At 32.1% G+C, this 23,110-nt stretch overlaps 1 protein-coding gene and 1 long non-coding RNA gene across 9 annotated transcripts in view; both read right to left on the bottom strand.

Moving 5' to 3' along the window:
* jim (zinc finger protein jim) overlaps positions 1-23,110 on the bottom strand; it is a 76,942-nt gene that overhangs the window by 35,437 nt on the left and 18,395 nt on the right. The gene's annotated exons all lie outside the window — the stretch shown is intronic.
* On the bottom strand, positions 4,340-5,967 carry LOC143198101 (uncharacterized). The gene is made up of 2 exons (XR_013006152.1): positions 5,068-5,967; positions 4,340-4,991 (listed from the first exon to the last, which is right to left on the bottom strand). It is a non-coding gene; the product is annotated as an uncharacterized LOC143198101 (long non-coding RNA).

Here is a 23,110-nt window from a genome sequence, read left to right as displayed (position 1 = left end):
AGATCAGAAGGAGCACAGTAGATCAGACTCAATATCAAATAACTGTATTAGTTAGTTGGTAGTTATATAAGGGTTCAAATATGGGGTTTCACTAAAGCATCAAGCCAACTGGTAATTCAGAAATGACAAATCAATGATTAATTGCCATTGCTTTTCGCTACGTAACCAACTAAAATAGATAATGACTTCGTAATTATCCAAAATTTCTCTTTAAAACATGAAATAAGGTTACTAACAGGTGGGCCAAAAGTCCCGCTACCATTTTGATTGACCACCATCTTAGTTATATAACGTTTAGCTCAGTTTCGCTTTAACCATTGTGTTGCGTGGATGTTCCAATTTTTTTTATGGGTATATATACGCCACAAGAACAAACATTAATAGTGACAAAATTTATTGAGTATAATTATTCCATTATTGCCACTCAGCGGAATTTCTGTCAAAAATATCCTAATCGTTCAGTACCCCAGAAAACCACAATTTATCGTTTACATGCGAATCTTCGACAATACGGTACGACAGCAGACAGGACTTGTTCTGGAAGACAACGGACGTCCCGTAATGCTGAAAATGTGGCTTTGGTGTGCGATAATGTTGCAGAGTCTGCAGAAACATCAATTCGGAGACGTGGTTCCCAGTTACACATTTCTGCACGAAGTTTAAGGCGAATTTTGAAAATTGATTTCAAAATGTTCCCGTACAAAAATCAATTAGCCCGAAAATTGCTACCGAGAGATCCTAATCAACGAGCTAAGTACAGTAACGCAATCCTAAGGCTGTCTGGTGAAATTGAAGATTTTACGTCTAAATTGATAATGAGCGATGAAGCCCATTTTCTTCTCAGATGCCAGGTCAATAAACAGAACACTCGGTTTTGGTGAACACAGAATCATCAATTAATTCATGAAACATCATTGCATCCACTAAAAACTGTATGGTGTGGTATTCATGCTGGAAACATCATTAGTTCACACTATTTTGTTGAAAATGACCAAGGTGTTGCAGTTACTGTTACTGCTGAACGGTACCAAGACATGATTCGAAATTATCTTGTGCCTGAAATGAAAGAGCATGGCTAGAGGACGTGTGGTTTCAGCAAGATGGGGCCACAACACACATAGCTTGTTCAGCGATTTAGCATGGTCAGGCAGATCTCCGGATTTAAGAGCACCAGACTTTTTCTTATGTGTTAATATCTTAAAGACAATATTCGTCACGAAACTGAAGAACTTCAGCCTCATATGTTGCAGGATGTCATGAAAAATGCCTTAAAAGGAGCCGAAAGTTGCATAGCGAATCGCGGTCACCATTTAGACGATATAGTTTTTCAATAAAAACGAAAAAGAAAATTAAAAACCAAATAAACTTTTTATGAAAAATAAACTTACTTATCTTCTCTTTGAGCAAAGTTACAAGCAATCAAAATGGTAGCGGCACTTTTGCTACACGTTGTATACTATGAAGCAATAGAACTACTGGCCAACATGCAGGAAATCAGAAGACTGAAGCGAACCAAATAATGTGAACTTGTATAGTGTATAAGTGTTTAATCTTAGCTTTAGCTTAAGTAGCTCAATTTTAATTTCAGAAGTATATACGGATGATAAATATATAATATTAGTTCTGTTTATCTATTGATGCAGGCACAACAGAACAACAGTAATAAATTAATTTTAGAAATAAAGATTGTATTATTTAGTATATCTAATGTAAGATATACATTTAAAAAAATTCTTGCTCTTTTTGCCACCTTAAAATGAATAAACCTTGCCTGAATTGTAGTTATATTTAATAAAATATATATTTTATTATTGAGTTTCATATGAACCCAAACAATTAATTACTTTGTTAAAGCTTTTTTTTATTATGACCTTGACAAAACAAAAAATGCATACTAGAATTCTGTTTTACTAAATTTACACGACCTATTATCCTAATCTAAAAGACTTGAGAATGAAATGCTTACCAGACGGAATAAATCAAATAAACGAAAGATTTTCCCCTTCCTATTACTGCTCAATTTTCCGCCCAGACTTGCTTTTCCTGCAGCCTAACTGACCTACACGCCACCCTTCGCGTTACGCAAGCTCGCCCTTCTTTTAGTCCCTCCCTGTCTGGCGTTTGGAAAATTGCGTCTTCGGTCTCCTTTATCAGCTGTTCGATATAGTGAACATTAACACCGAATAGCACGTCAAATAGATATAAGTTGGATTAATATTACTAAAAAACCACAGATGTGTTAAACTTAGTGATGTATTATTGTGAACAAAAAGATGAATACTTCTAAAAATATTTTTAACAAAAAATTGAACCGACTTCAAAATATAAATAAGGAGCTCACTAAAAATTAGAAAATAATCAAACTTAGTTTTTTAACACACAAAAAACATTTTAATATAAAATTGTACATAATAATCGTTGTAATAACTATATAAAAATAATCAAAAACCTTATTTAACCTATCTACTACACGTATTTTATATTCTACTACTACTATATAGACACAATTTAGCTTAATACCCACCTAAATCTATTTACCTATATACAATATTATTTAACTACTACCAACTGACTACCTTGAAGTCGGTGACGAATCCAAAGAGTTATATTAATTTAGATTAGATTTGTTTTGTTGGTAATTTAATTTTTTGCCTGTCACAAAATTATATTATTATTTTTGTATTGTTTGGGCTCATCACCGACTTCAAACTGATCAGTTGGTAGTAGTTATTGTTTTGTGCAATATTGTAAATAGATAAGTAGGTTTAGATAGGTATTAAGCTAAATTGTATGTATATAGTAGAATATAAAATATATGTAGTAGATTGGTTAAATAAGGTTTTTGATTATTTTTATATAGTTATTACAACGATTATTATGTACATATTTAATATTAAAATCTTTTTTTCTATTGTTCAAAGTTTGATTATTTTCTCATTTCTAGTGAGCTACTTATTTATTTTTTGAAGTCGGTTAAATTTTTTTGTTAAAGATATTTTATTTCTTTCTCTTTTTAGTGTTAGGTATTTATTCTATATATTACGCACTTATTTTATTTAATATTTCAATAGGTACGCCAAGTAAAGGTGCAACCCTTATGAGGGAAAATAGGAATAAAGAAATAATAATTGAAAATAAGAAGCGCTTCAGTTCCCGGGGTTCGCTACTTAGCCTAGGTGATTTGATAAATGTTTTAACTAAACAACAACAAAAAGTTATTGTCCCCGCCGGGAATCGAACCTGCTACCTCCGTTTGGGTGCTAAATGCTTTAACCATTTCACTATAGAAGTAATTATATACATTACTTCTACGAGGTCTTATATGCTATTGTTAGTGTTTAAAAAGTAAACTGAATGGTTTTTGCACCAAACGACTTCCGATTCACAAATATCTGATTATTTTAGACAAAAATATGTGAGAACTTTTGTACGTGCCTTTGAAATTTTAACGTTTCCTTCAATTTCCCCCTCTTCCTCCCAACAGATCCTGATTTGGTTCCAATGGAACCACTTCGGAAGTGTACTCTTAGTCTTATTGAAAATGCGTCTCTAATCAGTCACTTCAAACAGGAGCGAAATAATGGAGGCCCCCTCTTGCTAGTAAAATTCGTAAAAAATATTAATTTGCTGCAGTTTTTATTGAAAATATTTTTTAATTTGTTGCAGCTACACTGAATATTGTGAAATATATACGGTCGCTGAATTATCTCAAAGAATGAAAAATATATTCATCGAAAAGAAACTGTCCTCATACGAAGCGGATGACGAATCAAGATCAGCTTGATGTGTGCTCTATCAGCGATCAAATATATGAAATGTATAAAAATAGTAAGTAGTATTTTCAATATAAACGAAATTAGAATTATTTCAGAGTAAGCTGTTAGTCTGAAAAGTATCGAAGGGGTATATGAAACTTTCAGACATTGCTTTGTTTGCAATAAAATCAAGGTAGACTTATTATTTCAATTTGTATATTTAGATGACTATAGTTGACTATTGCAGCTAGTTATTGTGACTGCATATTGTTTAATATGTCGTTGTAATTAATCAAAAATATGTTATTAATTGCATGTCATGCAAAGTATCAATCAAACGCGTTGAATATTAGCGACAATAAACCAACAAATTAATAATCAGCTGTAAAACTTTGGTATGATTAGTAACACGTTTGGTATAATCAGCACAAAATTTGACTTTGACTTTAAAGTATTAAATTCCAATTCTTTAGGCCATAAAGAAATGACATGAAAAAGTTTGCTTTTTTATTTAGGAAACCGTTTGAACGATATTTTTCAAAATCTGTGGTGTTAATTTTTAATTGAAAATGAAACCATTTAAATGAACATTTTAATTATTTTATCTTTTTAATACATATTTTAAAGTCTTTTACCAACTATGGGTTTATCTGGACTGGGCCTACAGTTTAACTTGGGCTCCGAACCACGGTCCTCAGCATTAAGCCTATCGATTGGCGAGTGACCAACTTTAGAAATCATCCCAGAAGACATTCGGTCTTACCCAGCCTGGTTACTGGCGTGACTGGGATCATTTTCCTTGTCGGATTTTACACTCTTGCCTAGAACATTCAGAAATTTTAAACAATCACAAACATAAATTTACGACCATGCCCTAGCAGGATTCGAATCCGCGGTTATCGCAACAGTAGTTTAATTATTTTTACTAGTATTAAGTTTTACTATCAAAATAACTTACACAAAAGTAGAAAATAATTTAAAAGTGCACGCTTTCACTTTTTCTTTTATGTTCTTAGGTACTATCTCTTAATAAACCCCAAATGTAGTATCCCAACATGCTTTCATTGTATTGGCCTTGATAACGTTGTTCGAAGCTCATAATGTCCTGGTGAAAACGGTCTCCATGCTCTTCTGAATACACTCCCATGTTGTTTTTTAATTTATCTAAATGAGCACCCAATATATGAACTTTTAATAACATCTTGTAACAAGTATTCAAACGCTTCTGAGGTTAAACTAAAATATAGAAATATAATTTAATATGTATATTACATTTAATTCACCATTTAATTAAAAATTGCTGATTACCTACCAAACATTTTTTACAATTATTATAAGCAACATGTGGATGCCATGTCTTGTCTTGATTTCGAACAGGACAGTTAAAATATGCTTCGTAGGCTTCACAGAGAACGTGAGATGTATTTAATTCGTATTTTACGTCTCGAACTTTAATAAATTGCCCACATATATAACAAAATGCATCAGCATCATATTTACACTTTCGCGACGACATTAAAGTATTCTAGATTTGTACAAAACACCTGAGCATTGTTTATCACTCTAGTGACATCTATCATCGTTGTGTGAACGTTTAAACCCCACTCTGATCGCGCGGTATTTTTAAATGAATTAAAAATAATTAAAATGTATAAAAAATTCAAATATGAGTGTTATTACTATAACTATAACAAAAGCAAACTTTATACCAAAAAAAAGAAGGTAATTTCTTTTCGTTTTTTGTTTATAACTAAGCGGAATATCATAAAATAAACTTTAGGACAAAGAACGAACATTTTTTCGTAGAGTCGTGTAATCAATATTATTATATTATGTTGTGATAATATGGACCTTCCTTATGTTGATTTGTATACAGGTAACTCCGCTCCTTATCTTAAATTGTAGATGGCGCGTTGGCCGTTTTAAAACCGACGTGGGCTCGCATCGATTCTTCCCATAAATTGTGGTTTTATGCGGTTAATCCCTACGCGGTGTTTTCCATTGTCATTTTGTATGCAGGTAGGGACGTTCCAGAAAGGTGGGTAACCCATTTTCGCTGGGCCCCCGCACCAGAACATTCCGCACGATCGACGGACGACGGCGGTGGCGGCGGCGAACGAGCCCAACGAAACGAAACTGCACCGGGCACCTAATCAGAATGCGGACCGATTCGCGGGACGTGCGATAGATACGAAAATCACCAAAACAAACGGCGACCATTCCCCTAATTTATTTAAACGGTATGCAAACGAATTTATAAACATGCGAATGTGATCGGTGGCGTGCGAGCGCAGGACACCAAATGTATAAAGTTTCTGGCCGTCGGACGACCTTGAGCGTCGCTCTTTTTCTATCTCCGTCTCTCTCGCGCGCGCCCGTCGTGCTAGACCACGGAACGCGCTAGACAATGCACATCCAGACATACTGAACCCGTTTCCGAACCTTGTCTGACTCAAGTTTGGCCTGGCCTTTTGCTTAACTAACAGGTTTACGGATCATAAGCTGGTACGTCTAGAGGCAGCGAATCGTAATTAATCGAAAAAAGCTCCTGGTATTCTTTCTGTCGAACTATTGGTGTATGTAGTAAACTAATTGTAAAATTTAATCAAATATATTATATTTGTAAAAGTGAGTTATTTTAGCGTACTATTTGGAAAATTAATCGAAAAAAGCTCCTAGTATTACGTCAATCAAACTATTGGTGTAGACTAACTGTAAAATTTCATCAAATATATTATATTTGTAAAAGTGAGTTATTTTAGTATACTATTTTAAAAGTTAATCGAAAAAAGCTCCTGGTATTCTTTCAGTCGAACTATTGGTGTATGTAGTAAACTAATTGTAAAATTTAATCAAATTTATTATATTTGTAAAAGTGAGTTATTTTAGCGTACTATTTGGAAAATTAATCGAAAAAAGCTCCTGGTATTATGTCAATCAAACTATTGGTGTATGTAGTAAACTAATTGTAAAATTTCATCAAATATATTATATTTGTAAAAGTGAGTTATTTTAGCGTACTATTTGGAAAATTAATCGAAAAAAGCTCCTGGTATTATGTCAATCAAACTATTGGTGTATGTAGTAAACTAATTGTAAAATTTACTCCAGTATGTTATATTTGTAAGAGTGAGTTAATTTAGCATACTATTTGGAAAATTAATCGAAAAAAGCTCCTGATATTATTTCAATCAAACTATTGGTGTATGTAGTAAACTAATTGTAAAATTTAATCAAATATATTATATTTATAAAAGTGAGTTATTTTAGTATACTATTTTAAAAGTTAATCGAAAAAAGCTCCTGGTATTCTTTCAATCGAACTATTGGTGTATGTAGTAAACTAGTTGTAAAATTTAATCAAATATATTATATTTGTTAAAGTGAGAAAATTAATCGAAAAAAGCTCCTGGTATTATTTCAATCAAACTTTGGTGTATATAGTAAACTAATTGTAAAATTTAATCAAATATGTTATATTTGTAAGAGTGAGTTAATTTAGCATACTATTTGGAAAATTAATCGAAAAAAGTTCCTGGTATTACTTCAATCAAACTATTGGTGTATGTAGTAAACTAATTGTAAAATTTAATCAAATATATTATATTTGTAAAAGTGAGAAAATTAATCGAAAAAAGCTCCTGGTATTACTTCAATCAAACTTTGATGTATGTAGTAAACTAATTGTAAAATTTAATCAAATATGTTATATTTGTAAGAGTGAGTTAATTTAGCATACTATTTGGAAAATTAATCGAAAAAAGCTCCTGGTATTACTTCAATCAAACTTTGGTGTATGTAGTAAACTAATTGTAAAATTTACTCCAGTATGTTATATTTGTAAGAGTGAGTTAATTTAGCATACTATTTGGAAAATTAATCGAAAAAATCTCCAGGTATTCTTTCAATCGAACTATTGGTGTATGTAGTAAACTAGTTGTAAAATTTAATCAAATATATTATATTTGTAGAAGTGAGAAAATTAACCGAAAAAAGCTCCTGGTATTACTTCAATCAAACTTTGCTGTATGTAGTAAACTAATTGTAAAATTTAATCAAATATATTGTATTTATAAAAGTGAGTTATTTTAGTATACTATTTTAAAAGTTAATCGAAAAAAGCTCCTAGTATTCTTTCAATCGAACTATTGGTGTATGTAGTAAACTAGTTGTAAAATTTAATCAAATATATTATATTTGTAAAAGTGAGAAAATTAATCGAAAAAAGCTCCTGGTATTACTTCAATCAAACTTTGGTGTATGTAGTAAACTAATTGTAAAATTTAATCAAATATGTTATATTTGTAAGAGTGAGTTAATTTAGCATACTATTTGGAAAATTAATCGAAAAAAGCTCCTGGTATTACTTCAATCAAACTATTGGTGTATGTAGTAAACTAATTGTAATATTTAATCAAATATATTATATTTGTAAAAGTGAGAAAATTAATCGAAAAAAGCTCCTGGTATTACTTCAATCAAACTATTGGTGTATGTAGTAAACTAATTGTAAAATTTAATCAAATATATTATATATGTAAAAGTGAGTTATTTTAGCATACCCTTTGGAAAATTAATCGAAAAAAGCTCCTGGTATTACTTCAATCAAACTTTGGTGTATGTAGTAAACTAATTGTAAAATTTAATCCAATATGTTATATTTGTAAGAGTGAGTTAATTTAGCATACTATTTGGAAAATTAATCGAAAAAAGCTCCTGGTATTATTTCAATCAAACTATTGGTGTATGTAGTAAACTAATTGTAAAATTTAAGCAAATATGTTATATTTGTAAAAGTGAGTTATTTTAGCATACTATTTGGAAAATTAATGGAAAAAAGCTCCTGGTTTTATTTCAATCAAACTATTGGTGTATGTAGTATGTAGTGTATGTAATTGTAAAATTTAATCAAATATATCATATTTGTAAAAGCGAGTTATTTTAGCATTGAATAGCAAAATTGAAATAACGATAAGAAACTAAAAAGCGGGATTGCCCATTCTACTTCTTTTCGGGTCTGCCATCCTTGAAGACACTCAACAATAGAAAGAATTGCCTTGAATGGCAGCATGTTTGGCCCTTTTTCCTCGGATTGTTATTACCAGATGTAATACCTCAACATATCAGTAAAAAGATTCCAGCGTGCATTTTGACTGGCTAGAACTGCTCATGCGTATTTATTCTAAAATAGCTTGACAGATTTTACAGCCACGCGTTGTTGTGAGGAATGCGGAAAGTTAATTGTGCAGTATTATAGAAGCCTAAATGAGAGATGTCTGTTTAAAACACTTAATTAAGTTACATTATAATATCATTTTGTACTGTAATAGTTCAGAACTTATCTTCAAATATAATCAATCTTCCTTATTAAGCCAGTATTATGGCAAATGTTATATGGATATATTTAAATAACATTTCTGAAAATTCATATTATTGCATTACTCTCAATACAGTGAAATCTAGTAATATAGGAGAAGAAAGTGACATCTACCGCTGAAGTAATAAACTAAATAACGTCAGCTATAGAAGTTTTTGCTACTGTAAAATGGTGCATGTGGTGGAGAGGAAATGTTACAATCAAGACTAAAATCTTACTTATCGATCCTTCTGTATGGCTTTGAAACTTAGACATTGTTGCAGTCTAACATCTGCAAGCTCTGGGTCTTTCAAATGTGATCTCTCGCAAGGCTATTTTTTTTCAACATATTTCTACAGTACATAGTTGATGAACAAATTCAGATGCGCAGATTATGATGTTTTGTACATGTCTGTCAAATGAAAGGCGAACGAATGCCTCACAGATCCTATGGCGAAATTGACATTTGGATAGACCTTTTGGATATTAAAAAATCCCAACGGAACGAATGGTAACATGTCCTTTTTTTGTTAGCCCTTTTTCCTCCGACTGTTATTGTCACAAGTTATTGTGCTCAACATGTCCAAAGACATGATAAAAGGACACCAGTGTACATGGTGATTGACAAGAACTGCTCATATGGATTTATTCTAAACTAGCTTGAGAAAGTTCATAGCCTCGCATTATTGTTTATTAGTTGTCATTAAGAAGTAATGTTTAGGTTAATTTTATATTTACAAAATTTTGTTGGGGTATAATATAATAATAATTAAATAGAACTAATTATTTAATAGAGAGTGAGCGGCAGACAATGCCAAAATAAATGTATAAGGTATGAGTTATTAACAAAAAGTGTTTTGTGCTGCACAACATGAATTTTTCAAATGGTGAATTTATTCACAGAGTAATCTAGTTTTATCTCTACTTAAATTACTGTAAATTAACATTCTTATTAATATTATGGTGTAAAGCATAAATTATAATAGTTTTATAAGCTAGGAACTGTTGCCAAAGTAAAAGATATGTAGATTTATTGATAATTTGAAGCACATATAAACCCCATCGAAAGTGATTCCTACTTATTATTCGTGATTATTTCTTTAAGATGTTAAAGTGTGTTATTTATATAAAATTTTTATTTTACGCCCTGGGTTTAAATTTAATCCTACATTATTATTTGTAATATTAAAATAAAAACGTGTTGTCTTCGACAAGTCAAGCTAAACCAAACTTAATTCCCATAACACTGATGTATTCATGCGTCATTGCTTATTTGCTGACTTGGCCCTTTCATGGTATATAGTGAATGTTACATTATACAGTAATATATATTGAATAATAAAAATAACTTTGCCAACATAATGTTTGTTTATAATACAAGTATAATATTGAAAATTTGTTGTAAGTTGTAATAAATTTTTATGCGTTATAAATTGTTTCATACTACGGGTTTGGAATAAATTGTACCGATGACAATATTATTCACGACCTTTTAATGATAATTAGTATGCGCCACGATGTGTTTGCTCTCGGTACCAATTCATGCCTGAGTACTTGCTCTGCATTTTCTTTTGTGGTTCAAGCTAGAGTATCTTTTGTATTTTCGTTTCATAAAATTGGTATAAAACATTTAGGTTCATCAATTCTTTGGTGAAAATTATATTTAATAAAATTTTTATGTTTTCAGTTTTTTGTCTTTAGTGTTTACTAGGAAATAACTGTGTTAAACTTTATTTTTAAAAAATGTTTAAGTTAATTTTCGCTAGAATTCTTGTTGTAGGAAAAATGAAATTACAATATGGACATTGTTATACATTTGAAAAATATTAATTTATAAATCCATCAGTTCATATATCTATAAAAGACAAGTCATTTATAACTTCGAAAAGAGTTTAGATATGGTGAATGTTGGAAGTCATGAAACCATCTCTAAAATAGTTGCTGGCGTATTGTTTTTACAGGTATTTGCGATATAGATAGTCAAGTAGGGCTAAATGGAGATGAAAAAAAAGTAGTGAAATGAAAAAATCATCCCGTACAGTAATATCTCAATATTTACCTAGAAATACTGTTACTGAATATTTTCCCTATTCACCAGATTTAGCAATGTGTCTATTTTTTGAGTGCAAAAAAATTGCGACGGTAGAAGTTTCAATAGCCTTATTTTGATTGTTAGTAGTATTGTTAAATTCAATTGCTAAAATCAGTATTATTTTAAATATTAAATAAACATATTTCAAATAACATTTCGGAAAATTTGCATCAGTTGTTTTATTCTCAATCTCAGTAAGCTCTAGGCCTTTCGTATACCTTGCAAGGCAATTTTACATGTTTCCACAATGCATAGTTGAAGAACAAATTAAGAGGTGCGGATTACAATGGTTTGGATATGTCTGTTAAATGAAAGATGAACGAATTCCTCACAGATTTCTATAGCGAAATTCTTTTGGATGGAAGATACAGCGAACTACTCTATAATATGTGCCAAGATCATAAATAGGAGATTGACATTGTCCCAGGCCAGAACAGCTGCGGCAGACCGTGAACTGTGGCGAGATTTAGTGAAGAATATTCGAAGTCCTACGGTACCACCAGCAGTGTATTGGTTGAGTGTAAGTGTCTTCCCCAAGAGCCGACTATAGACTGAAGATGATAATGATATAGCTTTCTTCTATATATCTTCGTATTATATCTCATATTATTTTAAACAGCTATTGCCGAAATGCAATGTTGGACAGAAGTATTGGTTATCAAAATAAATCAAAACCAATACAAAAAACTGTACTGGTTATTGGATAGATAATCGGCTCTGTCAGTATATAATAAGCTCTTACTTTACCAACAATTCTGGAAACCAATGTGGATCTAGGTCCTAAATCCTGGGGTTGTACCAGCCAAAGCAATAGAAATATTATGCAAAGATTCCAAAATAAGATACTCCGAGGTAGTGTTTATGATCCATGGTACATTCGTAATGACAATCTACATAAGGACCTAAAGCTGGAAACTATCGATAACGTTATTAAGGACTATGCCCAAAGCAGACATAAACAGAGGCTTCATCAACACATCATTTTTGAGGTTCTCCATTTTCTAGACAAAGATGGTTTAGCCAGAAGATTAAAGAGAGTTAAATGATTTGTTAATTTGCAAGATTGTTATGATAAATATTTAAAAAAATCAAAACTTCGTATACTGCTAATATAAAAAGGCCAATTAAAAATAAAACATTATATAAATATATTTATGTAAAAATGATGAAATGTCGGCAAGCTCTATAGCTACGAGCTCGTCGGTTCGCACATCTGTCTGAATTTAGTAGACTGCAATAATTATTGTTATTGTTATTTATTTGCTTTTTTCGTTGTTGCAGAGATTAAGATTATCCGACCGAGAATAAATTTAAAATTTAAATTTATATCAACGTGGCGACGTAATGTTTTTGTTTTGAAATGGGCTGCAGTTTTTATTTTCGGGCGGCCAGGGCACGTCTTTGTTCTTAGGGGTGGCGTTCGTTCGCGGCCGTCCGGCTGGAGGCGGCGTCGCTGTCGTTGGCGGAGGCGACGGTGGCGCCGGAAAACGATTTTTCCCCGTGGCGTGTGGCGTGTTATTTTTAAATTAATGGACTGCAACTCATTTTTATTTAAAGATTTTCCCCGTATTCTAATTCATCATTATTTGACATTAACCATTATTCGGTCGCTTTTTCTAATTTCGGATTCTTTATGCGACTAACAAAACGTCTCGACAACGTACATTTCCTTTTTGATGTACGTACGGGTTTCGAGTAGGAAACGATGCAATTGGTCTCAAGCCATCTTTTTTTATTTTAGTTTAAACCAATCGCAAATCGATATATCGAAGGGAACACGAGCGAGTAATTTCGACCTTTTTATCATTCAAATAGTAAATTGGAAATATAAATGGATTTTGAAGCCTTATATATATATATATATATATATATATATATATATGTATATATATATATATATGTATATATATATATATATATATATGTATATATATATATATATATATATATATATATATATATATATATATATATATATATATATATATATATGTATGTATATATATATATATATATATATACGTATATATATATATATATATATATATATATATATATACAAATACATGTATGTATATATATATATATATGTACATGTATACATATATATATATATATAAATATATATATATATATATATATATATATATATATATATATGTATGTATATATATATATATATATATATATATATATATATATATATATATATATATATCTCATAACACATGGACTGAAAAGTCCCGGGCGTAACAAAGAAAACTCGGTATTATTTGTTCAAAATTGGCTTTACTTATCAACATAATCTGCATCAAGAGCCACCAATCATTCCAGTGCCACTGCAACATTTCAATACCACTTTTGTAGAACGATTTATCTTTTTCCTCAAAACAGACTTGTCACCAGTTCTTGCCAACTCACATCAGGATCGTTTTGATTCAGGAGTGGAGTGATGGATCCAGGTTTCATCCATTGTCTCATATCGACGCAAAAATTCCGGTTTGTTACGTTTAAACATGGCCAAACACTGCTCAGAATCATCAATATATTCTTGTTTATGGTCAACAGTGAGCAAACGCGGCACCCACTTTGAACAGAGCTTTTTTATAGTCAAATGGTCATGCAATATAAACGTATTCTTTTGATATCTTTACGATGTTAGCTAACTCACGCAGCTTCACTTTTCGATCATTCAAAACGATTTTGTGGATTTTTTTGATGTTTTCTGGTGTTTCCCACCACGTTGGACCACGTTGGAGGTCAGTAAACCAACGTTTTATTGTTGTTTCTGATGGAGCGGAGTCCTTATAATACTTTTCAAGCCATTGCTTTATTTGAATGGTATTTTTTCCCATCAAGAAGCGGTGTAAAATTGAAAGACTAATTGTTTTTGATCCATTGTTTTGAAAATAACAAATGTAGTGTTACTCGTAACACAATAACTCACAAGCGTTTATGAGTAGAATATCATGAAATTTTAACAGCTTTCTTTTGAAGGTTAGTAGTAACTGAAAAAGCGGCTAATACAATAAAACTAGCTCCATCTATGTGTGAGGCCCAGCTCTTTTCAGCCAATGTGTTATATGAGGCAACTATTGATAGCTGCAATTAGGTACTCCTTCACACTCTACGTGCCGAAATTGTCGCTCAGGTCTTTCTATAGATCATGTTAAACTAAAAACAGGGCAGATTCAAAATCAAAGAATTATAATGGTTAGTGGGAAGATACTCCCAACTTGACCTAAATCCAATAGTCGATGAGTGGAGGTAGGACAAAATTAAACAGTGATGGTTACATGATGTAACCATTATTTATTGATATTATAAAAATAGAAAATACGAAGAGAAAAGGGTGACATCTCAGTGTAACTTGAAAAGACGTTTGGGCAGTGGATGGTGACACGCCTGAATTGAACGATGGTCAGTGATTGAATGATACAAAATACTCTTCAATAATACCGGAGATCGACGTCTAGGGGTTGCCAGATTTTCGTTTACTGGTCGTCGTTGCTGTCACCCACTCTGTTATTGACTGTTATTGAATGATATAAAGTTCGACATGCCTCAATGTCGCTACAGATTTACGGGGTGCAAACTAAAACATCAAAACGACTAGTTATCCAATGCTGCCAAAACAAATTTCTTCGATTTATTATCATTGCTACATAACTAACGAAGAACTGCAAGATGATCTCAAGTCAAATGGATCCGCGAAGTTATCCAAGATTTTCTGTTAAAATATCAGATAAGGTTTATAAATTACCCCAACATGGAAGCATTACAGTTACTGGATAATGCACAGGACATTAGAAGATTAGAGCAAACCAAACTACGTGAACTTGAATAGTGTTATGTACTATAGATGTAAGGACTACTTCTTTTTTTATTGGGATATCATTGTAGAGCAGATATAGGAATGGCCCCAAGACAGTATCCTGCGAAACTCCAGCCGAAATAGGTTTAAGTAATAAACATACCTCAAAATGCGAAACTCTACTCTTTTTTTCGAAAAGATGCGATTCCAGCAATTCACAATTGTTTCGTGGTAACAGTTTACTCATGTTGCGAAACAGTACCAAATATCGTACCCGGTGAAAAGCTTGTGACATGTCCAGGAATATGGAAGGGCAGTATTCTTCTTCTTCAAACGCCTTTTCAATAACAGCTGTTGCTCTATGTACTTTGTTGATTGCTGAGTAGTGATTTCGAAATGCAAACTAGAAATTTGTTATTTTTATAAGAGATCGAACACTTTTTTATAGTAGTTTCTCAATCATTTGGATATCGCAAGTCAGACATTAAATATGTATGTTAACATGATGATTGCATTTCGTGGCAGTTTTTTTAATAATCCTAGGAACCTTTTTAGGATTGAGGTTGTTGTCAACTTTCACTGGAGAAACCAGTTTTAGAGATATTTTAGACTGACGTAGAACATGTATCTATTGTAGCTTTAATATCATTCTGTAGAAATACATCCTATAAATGTTGTGCGAATAATTCAGCTTTTTCGTCAGTGCGTTGAACCCATTCATTTCGGTAATTTTCGCCCAATAATTGGTCATGTAAATCTTCAAGTCTTAATGCAATTTAGAACAGTGCTATAATAATATATTAATATAATTTGTAAATTAAGATATATTCTTTCTACTACTAGTGTTCTAGTTACAGTTGAGTTTGTATAAATTGTTTGTGAACTCGAAAATATTTAGAAAAGTTAGTCGATATAGTGTACGAATTTATAAAAACATTTGAGTATGTCGCATGTTACTTTGAAGTTGTTGTTTGTTCACATCGGACCACAAACCATAATGGGTGTGGGCATTTAGAACTTTTGTGGGATCTATTAAAGCAAAACAAAAAGTTCATGATAGTGATTAGATCAAATATGGATGCACCATTATACACTTGAACCAAAGAGATCATTCCAAAGAGTCAAATATTCCACCTGCAGCAACCAAAATTAAATATTTCCAAAAAAAGGCTTCGAAAAGTAATTGATTGTTGAAGTGAATATATCACTCTTGAGTATGTTGATGGATAAAGATAGAATTATAATGACTTTTTTATTGCTCGTTAACAAATGTTAATTACAGGTCATCAAATCTGGAAGGCGGGGGGGCATTTTCAACTTCCCTCACAGACTAGTGTTTTAACTGCTGAACTACTAGCAATATACAAAGCCTTATTTTCCATTCAAATAAGTCAGACAGTAGATCTGTAGTAATTGTCACGGACTTTAAGAGCTCCCTGGAGAGTCTCAGGTCAGTGCGGATAGGTCACCCTTTGGTAAAGAGCATCAGGGAACTCCATACTACCACAATAAGAAGCGGCACAAATATCTTTTACTTCTGGGCTCCCTCTCATAGGGGAATTGCAGGTAACGAAAGAGCCGACTACCTGGCGGGAAAGAAAGATGATTTAGCCCGATTGACTCTTTTTTGGATGAGTGATATTAAGTCCCATTGTAAACCCTTTTTAGAAATCTGGACCAATTAGGATCTACTAATTAACAATAAATTATAGGAAATCCAGAAAGACTTTTATCACAATCCCAATAACCGAGATATAGGAAGGCATAAATTGAGCATCGCCTCTCGATTAAGAATCGGGCATTGCAGACTTACTCATGAATATCTGCTAAAAGGTCAAAGACCTCCTATATATAACGAGTGTCAAACCTTATTGAGTGGGGTATAAGATCATTTATTCATGCATGTTTGCAATACAACAAAGGTTTTTATGCTGTTGTGTAATATATTAGCTTTAAACATTCGACCAAAAAACATATCATCGATGATGTTCAGGATGTCTTTTTAAATTTAATAGGGGAAGCAAAAATGCGACTTTTTGACATAATCTATTCTACATCATTTAATTCATTGAAATTTTATTTCCTATCATGTTAGTATTATTTATTATAGACTGGAAGTTAAAACTGTAAACTTCGAGTAGAAACTCCTATTAGAGTTTACCCTGACCACTGCGGTTATAAGTTCGGAAACTCCTGAGGGAAACAACCAATTACCGCATTCTTCGGTCAATCAAATATTAAGGTATTACACTTTAAGGAATTGTCTCTTGAAACGAAACGTAAAAACTGGTTATTATGAATTCGTTATTAATATTATATTGAAATTTGGTTGACAATTTTGGGTCAACATGTTTTAATAAAACCGAAATAAATTTAAAATATTTTACAATGTGTCATATGATATACATTAAATTACTCACCATTTAGCTGTAGTACTGATTATGGTGATAAGCTGATAAAGGAACCTGACGAAGCTATTTTCTCACAATTACAGCACACTGGGCATAAAAGCTTTGGTGGCGCTGGTTTCTCTTGTTTAAAAATATAAGCAAACGACTAACGAATAATGTTGAAACTAGTGTTGCGAACAATCGACTGAAATCGACTATCGACTGTTCAGTAATTGACTACTTTTTACTATCGACTATTTCAGTCGCTATTTTGGGTTCGACTGTTTTTATTAGTAACTGTTTTCAGTCGCTATTTTCAGTCCGACTGATTTTATTACTATTTACTATCGACTGTTTCAGTCGTTTACTTTTAGTTACTATTTTCAAATTCATGAAAGTAATGCGCCGAATTTATGCTTATATAGATTTATATGTAATATATGCGGTTTTATGTTTTTTTTTGTAGTTTGCTTGTGAATAACTATATATTGTAAATTAATATAGCAGCATTTTGGAACGCTAGTTTTCGAGGGCAAAAAAATTAAATTGTAAATGATAAATAGTAAGATACTTTTGACTGGCATAATAGGTAATACTTTGGACTGGTATAATAGGTAATACTTTTTTTAAACTTCCACGATTTTTGTTCGAGCGTCTTGTTTGACGAAACTTTTTTTCCTAAAATCTTGAAAACTAAAATTAGGTTCCAATGGTTTCAGAAATTGCATAGATCCAAAAGATTTGAAGAATTTTTTACAGTAGCAGTTGTTAAATTTCTTTTAAAAATATTAACCGTACAGAGGTGAATAAAGTATATTAAATATTTGTAATAAATACATTTTCTGATAGGAAAACTCTACTTTAATATTCAACAATTTATTTTATTGGCTATTAAGAAGAGCACTACAGCTTTTATCTGTTAACGAATGGACTATCTTAACAGAATGTGTTCAACTTTTAAAGCCCATTAAAATAATGACCACCGAGTTATAGAGGTTATAGTTAATAAGAGGACTGCAACATTCCATCAAATCTAGGATTTTAACAAGTGAATGGGGAAAAAATGGCAAAATTGTCTATTAGATGTCATCAATAAAAGAGTGGTAATTTTAGAAATGAATACGATATGCGGGAACTCCACATATTTAGATCCTAGTTATAAAAAAGCAGGATTTAGTATTGCAAATAATGCTGAGGCGATACAAAAAGTTATCACAAAAGAGGATCTTCTATTCTAACTTCAAAAAATACAAATATAGTTCCACAACTCGAAATTCAAGACAAAACTACTGACCAAGAATGTATTGACATCTGGAAATATTTTGATAAAAAAAGGCTAGAATGAAAGAAGTAATTACTCCAAGTACTGCAGCAACTTTACAGATTTAGCAGTATTTGGAAATTCCATTTATTGGGCGTTTAGAAAACCCATTGGATTTTGGTAAACCCATAAAATGAAACTACCTGAATTATATCAGTTACACATAAAATATTCCTATATACTCGCAACATATGTCCCCTGGGAACGAGTTTTTTCAAAATCTCGGCAAATAATTAACGATTGAAGAAATCGCCTCATGGGAGAAATGTTGAACATGATAATATTCACAGTAATTTTAAAATATTTCCGTTCAAAAATAATTAAAACTTTTATTTAAAAAGGGTTTTGTAGTTATTGTACGATCATTTTTAGGTTCATCATGGATTACATTTTTCAATGATTAGGTATTACGTTATTAGGTTTACAATTAGGATTACGTTTACATTTTATTTAGTAGTTATGGTTATTGAAAATCTTTAGTTTTTAGGTTTTATTTAAGTTGTATATATTTATTATGCTATGTTATTTAAAAATAGCAATTAATATATTAAAACACGATAAAACATTTGTGGTGTTATTATTCCATTCCTTTTTACACATCCACAGAACATTCAGTATAAAAGTAATCCTACTTCCTTTAAAATCTTATTATTTATTACATGATAATAGAAATTAGTAATTTTTTTTTCCTTTTCTTTTTTAAAGTTATCACGTGAATGAATATATATACATCTCTGTCTCGCTTATACTACCATTAGAGAATATAAAGACATTTAAAATTAACTGCTCCAAGCATTTATCTCCGTCCTTTCCTATCTCACATTTTATACAGACAAGAATTCGTACATCTTCGTCTGACATCATTAATCGAAAAAACAGTCGAATCGTGCATTTGGCTGAAAATTGTAATTACTATTTTCAGTCGCTAATTTTTTGACTATCGACTGTTTCGACTGTTTTCAGTCGATACAGTCGATACACTTATATTAATATGTTTTTTGAATATATAATAAATTATCTAATTATATGGACAGTATGCCGTGATCCTTGTAATAAGTCTTTCCTGCACAGCTGCTAATATCTGTCATCATGCTCCCAAGTCATCCGCAACAAGTAATCCTTGAAAATGAACTTAGTTAAGGTTATATTTTTGAAGAACTCTACTGAAAAAGAAGGCTGTTTTGAGGGCATCACCAGGGCATGTTTGGTCCGACGTTAGATATGCCAATATGTTAAGAAGGCGAGCTCTTGCCGTTCAAATTGTTACAACCAAAAAGCAAAAGAATACACAGAAGAGCCAAACCAGATCAAGAGTTTCATTTATCGATAATGCTGCACAGGAACCTCAGCCAAAGCCCAGCACAGTGGAATTGGTAAATCAGCGTCAATATTGCTAATGTTCATAAATTAAACTATAATGTGCGTTATAATGTTAGGAATCTGGGACAAAACACATTGGTTTTAAACTTCCCTTATAGTAAATAACATTGTCTTATTTAGATAAATCCTTTTGGTATTGTGTAGTTGACAAAAGTGACATTCAAACACTGCAGGTTAAAGTAAAAACTTTATTAACAGTCCACAAAAAGGCCATCCTAAAACTACAATAAAAAGACAATATAACAAGGCGCTACTAGAATTAAATAGATATGTTTTTTAGTTAACCCTAACCCTTAAAAGATGCGTGTATAAATTTGACAGCTGTCGGATAATTAGTTTGTGAATTTGAGCATTTTGGGTGAAGCAACTTTTGTTATTGTGAAAAAAATGGATAAAAAGGAATTTTGCGTGTTGATAAAATATTGAATTTTGAACTGAAAAAATGCAGTTGAAGCAAAAACTTGGCTTGATTCCGAGTTACCGGACACTGCTCCAGGAAAATCAACTATCAAGGATTGGTATGCTAAGTTAAGAGGTGGTGAAATGAGCACAGAAGACGGTGGACGCCGAAAAGAAGTTGTTACCGACGAAAACATTTAAACAATCCACAAAATGATTTTGAATAGCCGTAAATTGAAATTGAATAAAATAGCAGACACTCTAAAGATATCAACTGAATGTGTACATCATATCATTCACGATTATTTGGGTATGAGAAAGCTCTGTACAAAGTGGGTGCCGCACGAACTCACTTTTGACCAAAAACAACGTCCAGTTGATGATTCGGAGCAGTGTTTGAAGATGACCAAGCGTAATAAACCCGAGTTTTTGCGTCGATATGTGACAATGGATGAAACACGGCTCCATCACTTCACTCCGAAGTCCAATCGACAGTCATCCGAGTGGACTGCACACGATGAACTCGCTCCAAAGCGTGGGAAAACGCAACAGTTGGCTGGCAAAGTTATGGCGTCTGTATTTTGGGATGCGCATAGAATAATTTTCATTGACTATGTTAAAAAAGGAAGGACCATCAACAGCGAATATTAAATAGCGTTATTGGACCATTTGAAGGACGAAATCGCCGAAAAAGGGCCGCATTTGAAGAAAAAGAAAGTGCTGCTTCATCAAGACAATGCACCGTGTCACAAGTCATTGAAGTGAAGTCAGATCTGCCCCCAGCGACTATTTCCTATTCTCAGATCTCAAAAGAATGCCCGCTGATTAGAAATTTTTGTCGAATGTAGAGGTGATCGCCGAAACTGAGTCCTATTTTGAAGCAAAGGACAAATCGTACTACAAAAATGGTATCGAAAAGTTGGAGGGTGGCTATAGTCAGTGTATCACCCTTGAAGGGAATTATGTTGAATAAAAAAAACTAATTTTGCCAAAAAAAGTGTTTTACTATGGTAGGCCGAGGACTTTTCAATTAACCAGTTATGTCTATATGTTATCAGTTATCATCAGCGAACATCAGGTCGGTTAAGGAGTTTGTATCATCATATTGAACGCCATGTCTCTTTTTTAAAAGTAATATTATTTACTGTATTTAAAAGTATAAATTATATTATCAGTGTTAATATTAGTATTGTATAAAGTTTTTAATAAATATCCAAGAGCCGGCTTGGTGCCGCAGTGGTAAAGGCGTCCTCCTGCTTTTGCGATAGTCGTGGATTCGAATCCTGTTGAGGAATGGTCGTTATGTTTTGTGACTGTGCAACATTTGTGATTGCCTTTAGGCAAGAGTACCAAATCCAATCATACCTGCAACCAGGCTGGCTGTAAGACGGGATGTCTTGCCCGAATAGAACAGATAGATTTTTCGTAAAATTGAAAGTAACATTTTGTAAAGTTGATATTTATCTTGGCAATAAAAAATATAAAACCAAGCTAAAACAAAATTGTTTTATACAGTGGTTTTGTTCGAAGTATACAGTCTTTTATATAGCTGATATATAATTTATGCAGTTAAATTTCGGTTTAAAATTCTGAGAAACACAGATACGATGTATTTTGTTTTTACACTGTGGACGACGGTTCTTTTGTAGAATGATTTCTGGTTAACGTTTCTCCCCCACTGCCACCTTCGTTGCTCGGCTAGCCGAAAATTTTTATGCGCTTTGTAATCCGTAATTTTGCAATATTTATCGATTGACGATGGCGGAGATGCGCGAGCGACCAGGCTAAAAACAGCGGCGGTGTTGCTGCAGGGAAGTGTGAAAAAGCTGCTGAAATGCATTTTTCTGCAACGACATCGAAACGTTACCGGGAAACGACATTGAAAATATTCGATGCTAATTCTCCTTGTATGGGCGTCTTAATCGTTTTAGCAAGTTGGATTTCGATTGTTTTTATGTGAATCATAATTATTTAAATGAATACAATTTATAATCATTTTATTTTGAACAACTTCTAATATAAAAATGCAAATAATCGATTTAACCGTCGGCTCTCAAATCAATTCATTTCTATAATTAAATTTTAGTTTTTATTTGATAAATTTTTGTAATTACAAACTATAATCAATTCAAAATAACAGTGAACTCACGTCATCAAAATTTTTAATGTATTGCCTGCTGCAATTTGTAAATTCGTTTTAGAATCAGATAATATTTTCCTTCTTATTTTATTATAGTTAAGAAAAGATACAATGCTGTCTGATATGTTCAAACATATAACCAAATCAACCTACGAGAGTCGTCCGGTTCTCAAATGTCTGCAAAATTCTTTAAAATATCAGTTATAACCCGGCAAACGTTTTAACGTTTTGCTTGATTTGATGAATTTTAAATCGCTGCTTATTATTATTTTGATTGAAAATGCCGAAGCCAGTCAGAACATATAGCACTTTTAATCAATTACTTCACTGTCCTCATAAAAAGCGGGTGACGAATCAAGATCAGCTTGATGTTAGTTCTATAACCGATAAAATATATAAAAACAGTGAATAGTTATTTCAATATAAACATATTTAATACAATTATTTCAGCGGAGACTGTTAG

Source organism: Rhynchophorus ferrugineus, unplaced genomic scaffold, assembly GCF_030347505.1.
Source record: "Rhynchophorus ferrugineus isolate W39M unplaced genomic scaffold, kcgeb_rfMv2 rfM6, whole genome shotgun sequence".
NCBI classification, from domain to species: domain Eukaryota; kingdom Metazoa; phylum Arthropoda; class Insecta; order Coleoptera; family Curculionidae; genus Rhynchophorus; species Rhynchophorus ferrugineus.
The sequence above is the reverse complement of the archived record's forward strand: the minus strand, read 5'-3'. Positions and strand labels throughout refer to the sequence as shown.